General features: G+C 36.9%; 1 protein-coding gene across 1 annotated transcript in view; it reads left to right on the top strand.

Moving 5' to 3' along the window:
* LOC150101661 (cytochrome P450 3A5-like) overlaps positions 1 to 14,695 on the top strand; it is a 219,556-nt gene that overhangs the window by 160,187 nt on the left and 44,674 nt on the right. The window lies entirely within an intron of this gene.

The raw sequence follows: 14,695 nt of genomic DNA, 5'->3' as shown, positions 1-14,695 counted from the left end.
CAATATTCGTAGCATCATGAGAAAGAAGTTTTCCAAAACTGAAACTAATAAAAAATTATTTCCGGTCAACAGTGTGTGGAAAGCTTATATCAATTAAAAATAATATTATGGATTCATTAGTCATTAAAGATATTATTAAAATTTTTGTGGCAGCTAAATCAAGACAGATAAATATGTAAAATAAATCTACATTTATCCTAATTGTTATATAGTTAAAAGCATACCTCCAAATTATATTTGTTATGTAATAATATTTCTTTTTATATTAAAATAAAAGTAATTTTTGTTTATATATATATTTTGTTGCATTTATATATATATTAACAAAATAAATATTTTTGAAAATTTTTTTATTAAAAATTCCGTATTAAGGAATTTTAGTGATTACAATGTTCTACTATCGTTAAATAAAATATATTTTTATGTATGCATATAAACTGTTTTGTACTTTTAACAAAGTAAAATTTTTTTGCAAAAATTTTTCATGCAAACTTATTTTATGGGGGCACCGAGAAAGTTTTGCACAAGGGTGCCTCCTACCCACGGCATGGCACTGGTCACAGGTGACCATCTAGTCTACTGGAAGCTTGAAATGTCATGAAAAAATTTCATGGCTGTTCTCTAGAGCAGGGTTTAGAAAATACAAAAAAAAAATCAGTCTATCATACCGCTCCTTGAACCCATTGACCGTTTATGCTCTCACCACCACTCCATCAGACAATGCATTCCATAGTTCAACACCTTCAACCCTCCTTACTTTCTTGCTCACGACTTCCTTTCACAATTTCCAGGTATGGCCCCTTATCCTTGTTCATGTCTCCTCTTCCACTGAATGAAAGAGCTCCCCAGTGTCAATCCTATACTACCTCTCTCCAGTTTAAAAGTCTGTCATATCACTTCAACTTATTTTATCTACCAAACTCTGCAGTCCACATTTCCTCATCCTATACTCATAACTAACAGTGCACAGTTCTGATATCATCTTTGTTATCCACTCTTTCCATGGTAGTAGTTCTGGTCAATTATCATCTACTCGTGTACTCCTGATTGCATTCTTCTTGAGTAATTTCTATCACTGTTTCATTACTTCTTGTTTCATTCAGTAATCTTTTAAATTAATTATTTTCTTCACCTCTGAAAGCTGCTTGACTTTCTTTTTTTAAAAAGTCAAGTCTTCTGTACATATCTAACTTTTCCTAATAATTTTCAGTTTTTGTGTTACTTTTATCATCATTTCTTCCTTTTACAGTTCTCTCCATTTTTAAGCTTTTTCAATAGCCTCCCAAATATTTTGCCATCTTTCTGAAATTTATCTCTATATCGATACCAGAATTTTCCTACTTTTGTTTAGCTACTTTTACACATTGTTTCACTTTCATTTTTTCTCTATATCCTCTCAGAGCACATGATGGCATACATGCTAGCAATTTTTGATACTTTCCATTTTTCCAGGACTCTTTTAACTTCTTCAGTCCACTATGAAATTTTGATTTTTCTATTCTTGCAAACAAACACATGACTCTCTGACTTCACCTCTGAAAGCTGCTTGACATTTTTTTTTAACTTCTTACATATCTAACTTTTCCATGTGATGCTCATTTTTATTCTGCTGAAAAATAAATGGTGATTATTTTCTCTTTGAAGTTTCCCCATATATTCTTCTATCCTGAACCAGTCCAAAGATATCACTATCACCAATAATGTAGTCAATAAGACATTTCTTACTTTTTGTCTGTTCTCTCCATCTGAATTTGTGCACATCTTAATTTTTAGCATATAGTGTCAGTAATAACAAGTCCATAACCTGAACAATTAAGCAGATACTGAAGATTTTTGTTATTGTGTTCTGTTTTTCAAATTTTCTCATAACATTCCTGTATGTCCAATATTCATTTCCTACTGCTTTCTTTAATGAATTGAAAAATCCCTTTACTTCTTCCTTGCAGAACTATAGGCACAAATAAGTCATGGTTCAATACTCCATTTTGATATTAGCATGCATTGCTGTAGTTAAAATCGCCTTCTATTCAAGAAGTTTATTTTTATGTTCAGTGTTGAATACTGTAGTTACTTCTTTTCTATTATTACTATTTCCTGTAAATAACATATTATATTTATAGATACTTATATGACTTATACATATAAAAAAAAATAGGAATTTAGTCAGAAACTCCTGTCTCACCAGCTTTAGCTGATTATTTTTCAGCGCATCAAGAAAATCAACTCTTCCATGCCATTTTTCCTCAACCTCATACGCACCTTCCTTTCATTGGCCTGGTTGGCCGAATGGTTAGCATATCTGCTGTCCAGCCAAAAGACTGCAGGTACGAATCCCACTGTGGGCATGGATGTTTGTGATTGTCTGTGGAAATACCAGTGGTGGTGGGTTGGGTAGTAGATGGCATTGGTGTAGTTGTGATTAGTTGTAGTTGGTGGATTAGTGGTGGAGACAGAAAGTTGTAGAGTAGATGATCTCCCACAATAAGTCTTTGGACTCCCTGGAGGTGTCAGGTAATAATAAAATATCTTTGTGGTCCCACTCAGACAGAATTACTACAGTTCTTGGTGGGGTACTGCTTATGATAAGTGATGACCTATGTCCTCTAAGAGTGGAGAATTTGGAAGGAAGTGAGACAAATGATTTTGAGAGCATATGGTGTGAGGTAGAGGTAGGCAAAACAGGATATTTAGTGGGGTGTTGCTACAGACCCAGGAGCACAGAGGATGGGGACCAGGAGATGTTTAGACAGCTAAGTTTGGCAAGTGCAAGAAGAATGATTGTTATGGGAGATTTTAACTTCAGTAGTATAAATTGGAGAGAGGAAGATGCATGTAGCAATAGGGGAATGGAATTTCTAGAATTCTTGAGGGACAAATGTCTTAGGCAACATGTAACAGAGGGAACAAGAGGTTCAAAAGTTTTGGATTTGGTTATAGCATCAGAAGAGTTGATAATAACTGAGTTGACATCTCTCCCACCAGTTGGAGAGAGAGTGACCATATGGTTTTGACTTGGAAAATGAATAGACATGCAAGAGTATCAAGGAGATGGGAACGTATGTGGAATTATAAGGCAGCTGATTATAATAGTCTAAGACGTCAACTTGGGGAAGTTTCATGGAGGGAGGAATTGGAAGCCCGGGATATCACTAGTGCATGGGAAATTGTGAAAGAATATTTGTTATCGGCAATGGTAAGTTGTATACCACGAGTGAAGAAGAGGACGCAATTTGGAGTAAAGTGGATGACAAACAATATTAAACAGGAATTGCATGCAAAAAAGAGGCTATGGAAGAGATATAAGGAGACAGGTGAAGAGATGCATGAGGAATATAAGACACAGGCCAGAAGAGTGACTAGTGTGGTAAGGAAAGCGAAACTGGAATATGAGAGGAGATTGGCCATAAGATCCAAAGAAAATCCTAGGGAATTTTTTAGCTATGTGGCCAGTAGGAGGAGAAATGACTGTGGAAGAATGATATTGTGGGATAAAAATGGGAATAGAGTGACTGATGCAGAGGACATAGTGGAATTGTTCAATGAACACTTTATTGGAGTATTTCATCCTAGAGGAGTCAGTTTTAATGCTAGAGGGATAGGACTGGTTCGAGGTCTGGAGGTACAGGAGGAGAGTGTGTTTCAGATACTGAGTACTCTGGATGTCAGTAAAGCTGTGGCACTGGATGGTATTTCACCACGAGTTTTGAGAGAATGTGCTAGGGAATTGACAGTGCCTTTAACGTGGCTTTTCAATGAAAGTCTGGCTTTGGCAAAGGTGCCCAGGGAAAGGAAGGAAGGTAAGATAGTGCCATTACATAAGGGTGGTAACAGACTGGAAGTGTCTAATTATAGGCCAGTCTGTGTGTCATCAGTAGTTGTTAAGATCTTGGAGAAAGTAGTGAGGGACCGTATACAGCATTGGGCAGATGAGGGTAATGTTATCTGTGAGAATCAACATGGATTTGTGAAAGGACGCTCTTGTTTTAGCCATATGCTAGCCTTTTATAATAAAGTTACAAGAACATTAGATGAGGGAAAGGCATATACTGCAATTTTCTTAGACTTGGCGAAGGCATTTGACAGGGTGCCACATGATAAGCTGATATTTAAGTTGCAGCACATGGGTCTGGATGTCAGATTAGTCAACTGGATTCAGGATTGGCTGTCTGATAGGTATCAGAGAGTTGTGTATGGTGGAGCAGTTTCCAGGAGGCAGAGGGTTACAAGTGGGGTCCCACAGGGCTCAGTACTAGGACCTATATTGTTTAACCTTTATATCAATGACATAGCCAGTGGATTGCAGGGGGATATTCAGTTGTTTGCGGATGATGCGAAGCTGGGAAGGATTATTAGTAATAGTGCAGATGTGGTAGCCCTGCAAGAGGATTTAAATAAGCTAGATAGATGGGCAAATGAATGGGGGTCAGTTTAATGCAGCAAAATGTAAGGTCTTGAGGTTTGGGAAACATCGATGGGATGCTGCATACTCTATGGGAGGAGTTATACTGGAGGAAGTAGGGGAGACAAGAGATCTGGGGTTGATGATTGATAGAAACCTGAAGTTTAGGGGACATATTGCAAAGGTGGTGAAGGTAACACAGAGGATTGCTGCTATTATGAGAAGGACACTGACCTGCAGAGATAAGAGGGTTATCATTCCGTTGTATAAGTCTCTGATCTGATCAGACCACACTTGGACTATTGTTCTCAGATTTGGTCCCCAGGATTTGAAGGGGATAAATTAACTGTGGAAAGGATACAAAGACGGATGACAAAGATGGTTTCAGGACTGTACAAGGATAGTTATGAGGATCGGCTGAGAGAATGTGGACTGCAGAGTTTGGTGGATAGAAGAAGGAGAGGTGATATGATTGAGACTTTTAAACTGTTGAGAGGTGGTTACAGGGTTGACACTGGGGAGTTCTTTCGCTTGGTTGAACAGCGGGAAGGAGTGATGACAAGAGGCCATCCCTGGACGTTACGAAAGGAAACTGTGAGCAAGAGGGTAAGGAGTGGTTTCTTTGTGTGGAGGGTGGTTGAGCCGTGGAATGCATTGCCTGATGGAGTGGTGGGAGCGAGAACGGTCAGTGAGTTTAAAGAGTGGTATGATAGACTTTGTGTTTCTCAAGGGGGGACCTCCCCTCGATGAGTCTTGACAGACTTTATGTCTTAGGAAGGACCTCCCTCGAAGAGTCTTTTGACTCCTTGGAGGCCTGAATAATAATAATAATAATAATAATAATATAAACTCTTTGTACTCCCATATCAAGTTCACTATTGAATGTGAATCCAACACCTATCTATCCTTCTTGGCTACCTTAATAATTCAGAATCCTACATGTTGAATTTTTAGTTTATTGAAAACCAACCTTTACTGGTAGATACCTTTTACTCATTCTCACACTATTTCATCACAGAAGATAGATATTATCAAAATTCATGTGCATAGAGCTCATACAATCTACTTTTATGATTACCTTTTGTTAGATGAATTAAATAAAATTAAAAGCACTCTGATGCCTAAGGGTTACAACAAAACTATCATCCAGAAAATTATTGATAATTATCAGCCATCAACCAGATTATAACAGAGATGAAAAGAATTTTGATACCTTACCATGAAAGAACATTGGAACAAATGGCATGGATTCTTTGCCAATTTGATCTATACACTTCCTTCAAACTAGCTCAGAAACTGTCTTCTTTCTTACCATCTACAAAGGATACATTACCATCTCTTTCCTTACCAGGTGTTCATTAATTACTCATATCATCTTTGCTACTTTCGACAGACTGGCTGCTCTACTTTTATTAGAATCCAAAAACATCAATTCTATATTGCATTTTTGGAATCGATGTCCAGCCTTGCTTTTCATTTTATTGACATTAGGCACACAGTTCTTTTGAACTAGGCAAAGATTCTTCATTCCAACAGGTTCAAATTTAATTGTTTTCTTTGAAACATGTGAAACATTATAAATTTGTCCAAACCTTAACCTCTTTGGCTGTATGAAAATCTCTAAGTTTAACTGTTAATTTTTTTTTCCCTCAGATTGTTTAATCTGCAGAAAGTTTCATAGTTGTTACTTTAGACTCTAATAGTGTAATTGTGTCAACTCAGCTGCGATTAAGACACTAACTAGTAGGACATGCTACATGACTCATTATTTGTGAAAGTAGTTATCAGTCTTTCTCCCTAATGATATCCATGGTTACATACAATGAAATATATTGGAATTTTTGAATAAAATTCTGTAATTTTTTTTTCATATGTAAGCCATATAAGTGTCTATAAATATGTCTAGTACACGTGCTCCTTTAAAAAATTTTACTACAAATCTTGTAGTTAGTATTTTGGAGTTATTATAGTTATTATTAAGGAGTCCACCAGAGGGTGAGATTATAGTTGGACATGTTTACAAGGCAACAGCAAAAAAAGTTTTCATCATTATTTATTAAAGTTTTTACTTTACATTATGGGGAATCTCAGCTAGATAGAATATATAGTCTGTGGGTAATTTGTAGTTGGGGAATATCACAGTTAGAAATGTAGCAGATGAGAGATCAGGGAGTGCATGTCTGCAGAAAAAGTAGAAAACTTTGTGATTTAGAAATTAGCATAGTGGACCTTGGCAGCATTATGTCGGAAATATGTTAATCCCAGCTGAGAGAGATGAGTAGCATGATCAAGGGTGAAGAAAATGAATGGAAATGAAAATATTAAAGTCAGGAGTGTAGTAGGTTTGAAACATCATGAAGTTTTTGAAGATGGTATTGTTTGGAAGGATGAATGTCGAGTATGAGTAGGTAGCTTGCAGAGAGAGATAGATGCACTGAAAGAATGAGTGGAATATATCTGGAATTAGTTCAGAAGTATGAAAGAGCTCATTAGGAGAATGGAAACAAAAAAATGTGAAGTGAATCAGAGTAGGAGTGAGAGAGAGTTATGGAAATGATAGAAGGATAGAGAATAGGAAACCAGTGAAAGAGAGGGAATGAGAGAAAAGCAGGATAGTGCAAGAACCAGGGATGGAAAGATGACAGGATGGCAAGTAAGTGGGGGGGAACAAAGAAAGAAAGTATTAGAGGAGAGAGAGTGAGGAATGCAAATGAGCAAAGAAGAAACAGTGGTAAGAGGTGTGATGTATGGAGGCTCAGTGATCCATGGTGTACAAAAAGAGAATATTAGAGAAGTGTTTGCTTGGAGGAATAATAGATAGTGTGACTATGTCAGTTAAGCAAAGTGAAAGGTTGAGATGAGATGATGGTGGGCACGAACAACTTGAAAGGCAGTGTGAATTAGGTGGCAAGAGATCTGAGGTTCATCATGTTTGAAGGTGTACGGAAGAAGACTAAGAGATGGAAGATGCAGAGAAGAGCATTAGTAATGAATAGTATAATAGCAAGAATGTGTTGAAAGAGAGGCGTCAATTACATGGATGGTTGGAGGGCATTTAAGGACAGAAAGGAACTATATGCAAGAGACTGCTTGCATTTGAATGAGGAAAGACATGAAACATCTGGAGAGAATATTTTTCTCAGAACAATCAGTGTGTCATTGCAGGAAAACTAGAATGTATCAGGGTGGATGGTAGCAGATGTAACCTCTTCTGGGAATACCTGCTTGGGATTAGGTGGAATGCATTGTGTAATGTTGAATCCAGGGAAGTCTGAAGAGAATCATGATAGGTTTAAACAGTGACAATGCATTGATGATTCTTTATACCAATGCGAGGAGTATCTGGAATAAAGATGATATACCTGTCAGTATATCATCTTACAGATGACGTAAGATGATAGACTGACAGGAATAGAGGTAGCTTGGTATAGCATTTTTCGACAGGATAGGAACAGCAAACAGAGTGGTGGAATACTGCTTATGATAAGTGATGAGTTATGTCCTCTCATAGCAGAGGATTTGGAGGGTATTGGCACTAATGGTTTTAAAAGCATATGGTGTGAGGTAGAGGTGAGCAGGACAGGATATTTAGTGAGGTGTTGCTACTAGCCAGGGAGCATAGAGGGTGAGGAAAAGATGTTTAGACAGTAGAGTTTGGCATGTGCATGGAGAATGATTGTTATGGGCCTGGTTAGCGTATACGCTCTCCAGCCAAAAGGCTGTGGGTTCGAATCCCACCGCGGGCATGGATGTTTGTGATTGTCTGTGGAAATGCTAGTTGTTGTGGTGGGCAATAGATGGTGTTGATGTAGTTGATTGAGACAGAGAGTTGTAGAGAAGTTGCCCTCCCTCAACGAGTCTGGTAATTATTATAATAATAATTATAACTACAACAGTTTAAATTAGAAAGAGGAAATTGCATATAATAGTAAGGGAATGGAATTTCTGGAAGTTTTAATTGAGAATTATCCCTTAAAAATTCCAGAACATGTAGTAGAAGGAACATGAGGTTCAAGAGTTTTAGATTTGATCATAGCATCTAAAGATTTAATTATAACTGAGATTGTGGTTTTCACTTGGAAGATGAATAGACATGCAGGAGTATCAAAGATACTCCTGCATGTCTGCAGCAATGGCAAGTTGTATACTGTATATGAAAAAGAGAACACAATTTTGTGTAAAGTGAATGACAAAAAATATCAGACATGAACTGCAGTTTAAAAAAAAAGAGGTTATGGAAGAGATATAAGTTCTAGTTTTGAGGGAAACTTGTGCCATAGTTTTATTGTAAATTATTTACATGTCAACATAAGAAGTAATATTTATTAAATATGCTACCAATTATTTCAGTTTGAAACTAACAAACTATCATCAGTGGCCTGAACTACATTTTTTACAAGGTAGAATGCGAGCAATTGTATTATTCAAAATAGTACGAGCCGCATGATGTTAAATCGCTAATAGCGTTATGCTTCGCTGAAAAAAGGTTAATCATAAAAGTGATTGTAAACTAATTATATAATTTATATTATCATCCAAAAAAAAAAAAATTATATGTAATATCATACTAAATAGATCATTAGATAGATGTAGTATCCAGTGGTTTCTTAGGATCTATCTTTGTAAATATCACTATTGGCCTTAATTAAAAATATCAAAAAAATTAATGTGTTATTCAGATTAGACTTTCCCATATTTTTGACAAGAATATGCAGTCATTGCAATTCAAGTTAGAGTGTTGAAGTAAGTCCTCAGCACTCCCTTTGAATAGGCTTTCAAATTTATACTGATATCTGTGTAGAAGGCCAGTTTTGGACCAGAGAATGTTGTGATTTGTCTCTATGTGCCAATCTAGACTTATCAGATTTGTTGTGAAGAATATAAGATTGATGTTCTTGTATTCTTTTTTCTATAGAGTCCAGTTTGTCAAAAGTAAGAAAGATGGTAGTCACATGGAACTTGGTATACACCAGGAAGAGACATAGTTGAGAGTTTATCTTTAGATGATGGGAAATACATGGATAGTTGATTAATGGGAATATAAGTAGCTACTAAATTATATTTCCTAAGAATTCATGAAATAGGCTCTGATATGCCAGTGATGTATGGGATTGGAACTCGATGTATTGATTCTTTGTTATTTTGGTTAGGTTTGTAGGAGTCAAGAAGACGTTGTGTGGTTCTTTCAAAGAAGCCATTTAGTTTCATGTACTGTTTGATAGTGTATCTAATGATCTGTGTAGTATGATATTATAAATTAAATTTTTTTTGGATGAGAATGATATAAATTATAATTATTTTATAATCACTTTTATGATTAACCTTTTCTTCAGTGAAGCATAATGCTATTAGTGATTTAACATCACACGGCTCATACTATTTTGAATAATTCAATTGTTTGCATTCTACCGTGTAAAAAATGTTGTTCAGGCGACGGATGATAGTTTGTTCGTTTCAAACTGAAATATTTACAAGTATATATAATGAATATTACTTCTTGTGTTTACGTGTAAATAATTTATGAGGAAGAGATATAAGGAGAGAGTGGAGAGCTGATGCATGAAGAATATAAGACTCAGGGCCAGGAGAGTGACTAGTATGGTAAGGAAGGTAAAACTGGAATATGAAAAGAGATTAGCCCTGAAAGAAAATCCTAGGGAATTCTTCATTATGTAGCAAGTAGGAGGAGAAATGGTTGTGAAAGAATGACATTGTTGGATAAATATAGGTATAGTGATTGATGCAATGGACATAGTGGAGTTGTTCAATGAACAATTTTAATGAGGTATTTCATCTTGAAGAAGTAGGTTTTAATATTAGAGGGATAGGGCAGGTTTGAGATTTAGAAGTGCAAGAAGAAAGTGTGTTTCAAATACCGAGTACTCTGGATGTCAATAAAACAATGCAACTGGATGGGATTTTGAGAGAATATGCTAAAGAACTCACACCTTCGTTGAACTGGCTTTTCAATAAAATTATTATTATTATTATTCAGGCCTCCAAGGAGTCAAAAGACTCTTCAAGGGAGGTCCTTCCTAAGACATAAAGTCTGTCAAGACTCATCGAGGGGAGGTCCCCCCCTGAGAAACACAAAGTCTATCATACCACTCTTTAAACTCACTGACCGTTCTCGCTCCCACCACTCCATCAGGCAATGCATTCCACGGCTCAACCACCCTCCACACAAAGAAACCACTCCTTACCCTCTTGCTCACAGTTTCCTTTCGTAACTTCCAGGGATGGCCTCTTGTCATCACTCCTTCCCGCTGTTCAACCAAGCGAAAGAACTCCCCAGTGTCAACCCTGTAACCACCTCTCAACAGTTTAAAAGTCTCAATCATATCACCTCTCCTTCTTCTATCCACCAAACTCTGCAGTCCACATTCTCTCAGCCGATCCTCATAACTATCCTTGTACAGTCCTGAAACCATCTTTGTCATCCGTTTTTGTATCCTTTCCACAGTTAATTTATTCCCTTCAAATCCTGGGGACCAAATCTGAGAACAATAGTCCAAGTGTGGTCTGATCAGAGACTTATACAACGGAATGATAACCCTCTTATCTCTGCAGGTCAGTGTCCTTCTCATAATAGCAGCAATCCTCTGTGTTACCTTCACCGCCTTTGCAATATGTCCCCTAAACTTCAGGTTTCTATCAATCATCAACCCCAGATCTCTTGTCTCCCCTACTTCCTCCAGTATAACTCCTCCCATAGAGTATGCAGCATCCCATCGATGTTTCCCAAATCTCAAGACCTTACATTTTTCTGCATTAAACTGACCCCCATTCATTGCCCATCTATCTAGCTTATTTAAATCCTCTTGCAGGGCTATCACATCTGCACTATTACTAATAATCCTTCCCAGCTTTGCATCATCCTCAAACAACTAAATATCCCCCTGCAATCCACTGGCTATGTCATTGATATAAAGGTTAAACAATATAGGTCCTAGTACTGAGCCCTGTGGGACCCCACTTGTAACCCTCTGCCTCCTGGAAACTGCTCCACCATACACAACTCTCTGATACCTATCAGACAGCCAATCCTGAATCCAGTTGACCAATCTGACATCCAGACCCATGTGCTGCAACTTAAATATCAGCTTATGATGTGGCACCCTGTCAAATGCCTTCGCCAAGTCTAAGAAAATTGCAAGTCTGGCCAAGGGAAAGGTATCCAAGGAGTGGAAGGAGGATAAGTTAGTGCTATTGCAAAATGATGGCAGCAGAGTAGAATTGTCAAACTATAGACCAGTTTGTATTTCATGTGTAGTTAAGATTTTGGAGAAATTAGTGAGGCTAATGTGAGAGTCGACATGGATGTCTTAAGGATCACTCTTGTTTTAGTAATACGAGGATAGTCTGAAAAGTTCTCGACCTCGACCATAGATGGCAACGCTATCAGCAAGATTTTTTTTTTCTAAGTTGGTACATCTGTCATAAGCATCCATGTGAAATTGCAAGTCAATCAATCAAGTAATTTGTTTTATACAGCTGTTCTGAAGCAAAATGTTGTTTGTATCTCCCTCGAAATGCATAAAATTGAGTATCGTGCAGTTATAAAATTCTTTATAAAAGAAGGTTTAATGCCAAAAGAAAATTCATTCAAAGTTCATAAAAGTGTATGGGCACTCTTGTCCTTCATTTTTGACAGTTAAGAAATGGGTTGCGAGTTTAAACGTGGCTGTACCAGCTTTGAAGATTATCCACGTGAAAGACGTCAAAACAGTGTAACAACACCATTGATCGAGTGCACGATAAGGTATTGGATGACCAGCGAGTCAAAGTGCATGAAATTGCTGAAACTATAGGCATTTCAAAAGAATGTGTAGGATATATTTTGCATGAAGAATTGCAAATGAAAAAGCTTTGTGTAAGACGGGTACCGTGTTTGCTCACAGCAGATCAAAAACGCACTCTCATGAAAATCTTTGAACAGTGCTTGGAGCATTTTAACAAGAATAAAACTGATTTTGTGCATTGATTTATTACTATTGATGAGACTTGGATTCACCATTACACACTAGAATCCAAACAGCAATCAAAACAGTGGAGAGAAGTCAGTTGTTCGGTGCCAAAGAAGACAAAGTCGGTTTCATCAGCAGGTATATGTCATGGCATCGGTGTTTTTGGATGCTAAAGGCATTTTGTTTATTAATTATCTTGAAAAGGGTAAAACAATAATCAGAGATTATTATTCTGATCTTTTAACCAGACTAGACAAAAAAATATTCATGAGAAAAGACCCGGTTTGCAGAAGAAAAAAATCATCTTTCATCAGGACAATGTACCTGCCCAAAAAGGTGTTTTGGCAATGGGAAAATTAAGGGATCTGCACTATGAATTGTTGTTACATCCACCCTGTTCCCCAGATTTGGCAATCTCTGACCTCTATTTATTCTCAAAACCTAAAACTATTCCTCTCTGGTCAGCATTTTTCTTCGAATCAAGAGGTGATTGCAACTGTAGAGGGGTATTTTATAGATCTTACTGAGAACAACTACAGGAACAGGATTATGGAGCTGGAGCATTGCTGGAATAAATGTATTAGTCTTAAAGGAGATTATGTTGAAAAATAAAAATAATTTTGAAATTATAAATTCGTTTTTTCATTGTTAGTCTGAGAACTTTTCAGACCACCCTCATATGATTGTCTTTTATTATTATTAACATTTGACCTCCATGGAATCAGAGACTCATCATGGAAGGTCACATTTTATAATAAAGTGACAAGAGCATCGATAAGTAAAAGGCATATTTTGCCATTTTGGGGGGATTTTACAAAGGCATTTGGCAGCGTATACCACGTGATAAGCTGATATCAGGTCAGTGAATTGGATTCAGGACTGACTATCTGATAGATATCAAAGAGTTGTGTATCAAGGAAGTAGAAGGTTACAATTGGGGTCCCACAGGGCTCAGTCCTAGGACCTATATTGTTTAACTGTTATACCATTGACATTGTTAATGAATTGCAGGGAGATATTCAGTTGTTTGCGGATGATGTGAGGCTGGGAAGGTTTATTAATAATACTGCAGATGTGGTAACCCTTAAAGAGGATTTGAATAAAATGGACAGGTGGACAAATGAATGAGCAATGTCAGTTTAATTCAGCTAAATGTAAAGATTTGAAGTTTTGGATACATCAATGGTAGGCTGCATATTCTGCTGGCAGAAATGTACAGGAGGAAGTGGGGAGGCAAGAGATCTGAGGGTGATGATTGATAGAAACTTGAAATTCAGGGAGCATATTGTAAAGGTCGTGAACACAGAGGATTGGTACAATACTAAGAAGGATGCTAACCTGCAGAGATAAGAGTTATCATTCCATTATATAAAGCCCTGATTATTATTATTATTTAATAATAATAATAATAATAAAGCCCTGATCAGACTATTCCTGGACTAATGTGCTCAAATTTGGTCCCCTTGATTTGAAAGGGATAGTTTAAATGGAAAGAGTGCAGGGCAGGTAACAAGCATAATATCAGGACTGTGCACTGTTAGTTATGAGGATAGGCTGAGGGAATGTTAACTGCAGAGTTTGGTAGAAAGTAGTTGAGGTGATATGACTGAGACTTTTAAACTCTTGAGAGGTAGTTATAGTATTGACACTGCAGAGTTCTTTCATTTGGTGGAAGAGGAGGAATGAGCAAGGACAATTGGACATCCCTGGAAATTGTGAAAGGAAGTCATGAGCAAAAGGGTAAGTAGTGGTTGATGATGTTAAATGATGGAGTGCATTGCTGGATAGAGTGGTGAGAGCACGAGTGGTCAATGGTTTCAAGGAGTCGTATCATAGACTTTGTGTTTTTCTTGGGTAGGTCTCCCACATTGAGTCTTGTGACCTCATGGAAGCCTGGATCATAATAATAATAGCAATAATAATAATCATATTTATCAATAACTCACCTGTTGTAATCTTCTTTGTTACAGTAATACATATTATGTCAACATGACATAATTTGTATTACTCTAATTCTTCTGGCAGATCTATTTCTTTTCTAGTGATACTTTTTATGTTGTTGATTCAGTTCTGCTATGCTGAGTTCATTTCAATATCAAACTTTTCACTGTTTGATCTCTTCCCCAATGAAAAATAGCAAAGACCTAGTTTAACTGTGTGATGTCTCTGCCAGCATAACATATCATGTGATTGGGTAATGTAATTTTTGTTTTTCTGTACACAGCTTTGTTAGCAGAGTTCCAAATTGCTAGTCTGGATGCCTACCTATGAACATAGCACAGAGGTTTCACCATCAGGTATTATGACGAAATTTGGGTCAAAATCCCTC

The sequence above is a fragment of the Typopeltis vanoorti genome, chromosome 11, assembly GCF_054136105.1.
Source record: "Typopeltis vanoorti isolate ZY-2024b chromosome 11, IOZ_Tvanoo_1.0, whole genome shotgun sequence".
NCBI lineage: Eukaryota > Metazoa > Arthropoda > Arachnida > Uropygi > Thelyphonidae > Typopeltis > Typopeltis vanoorti.
The sequence above is the reverse complement of the archived record's forward strand: the minus strand, read 5'-3'. Positions and strand labels throughout refer to the sequence as shown.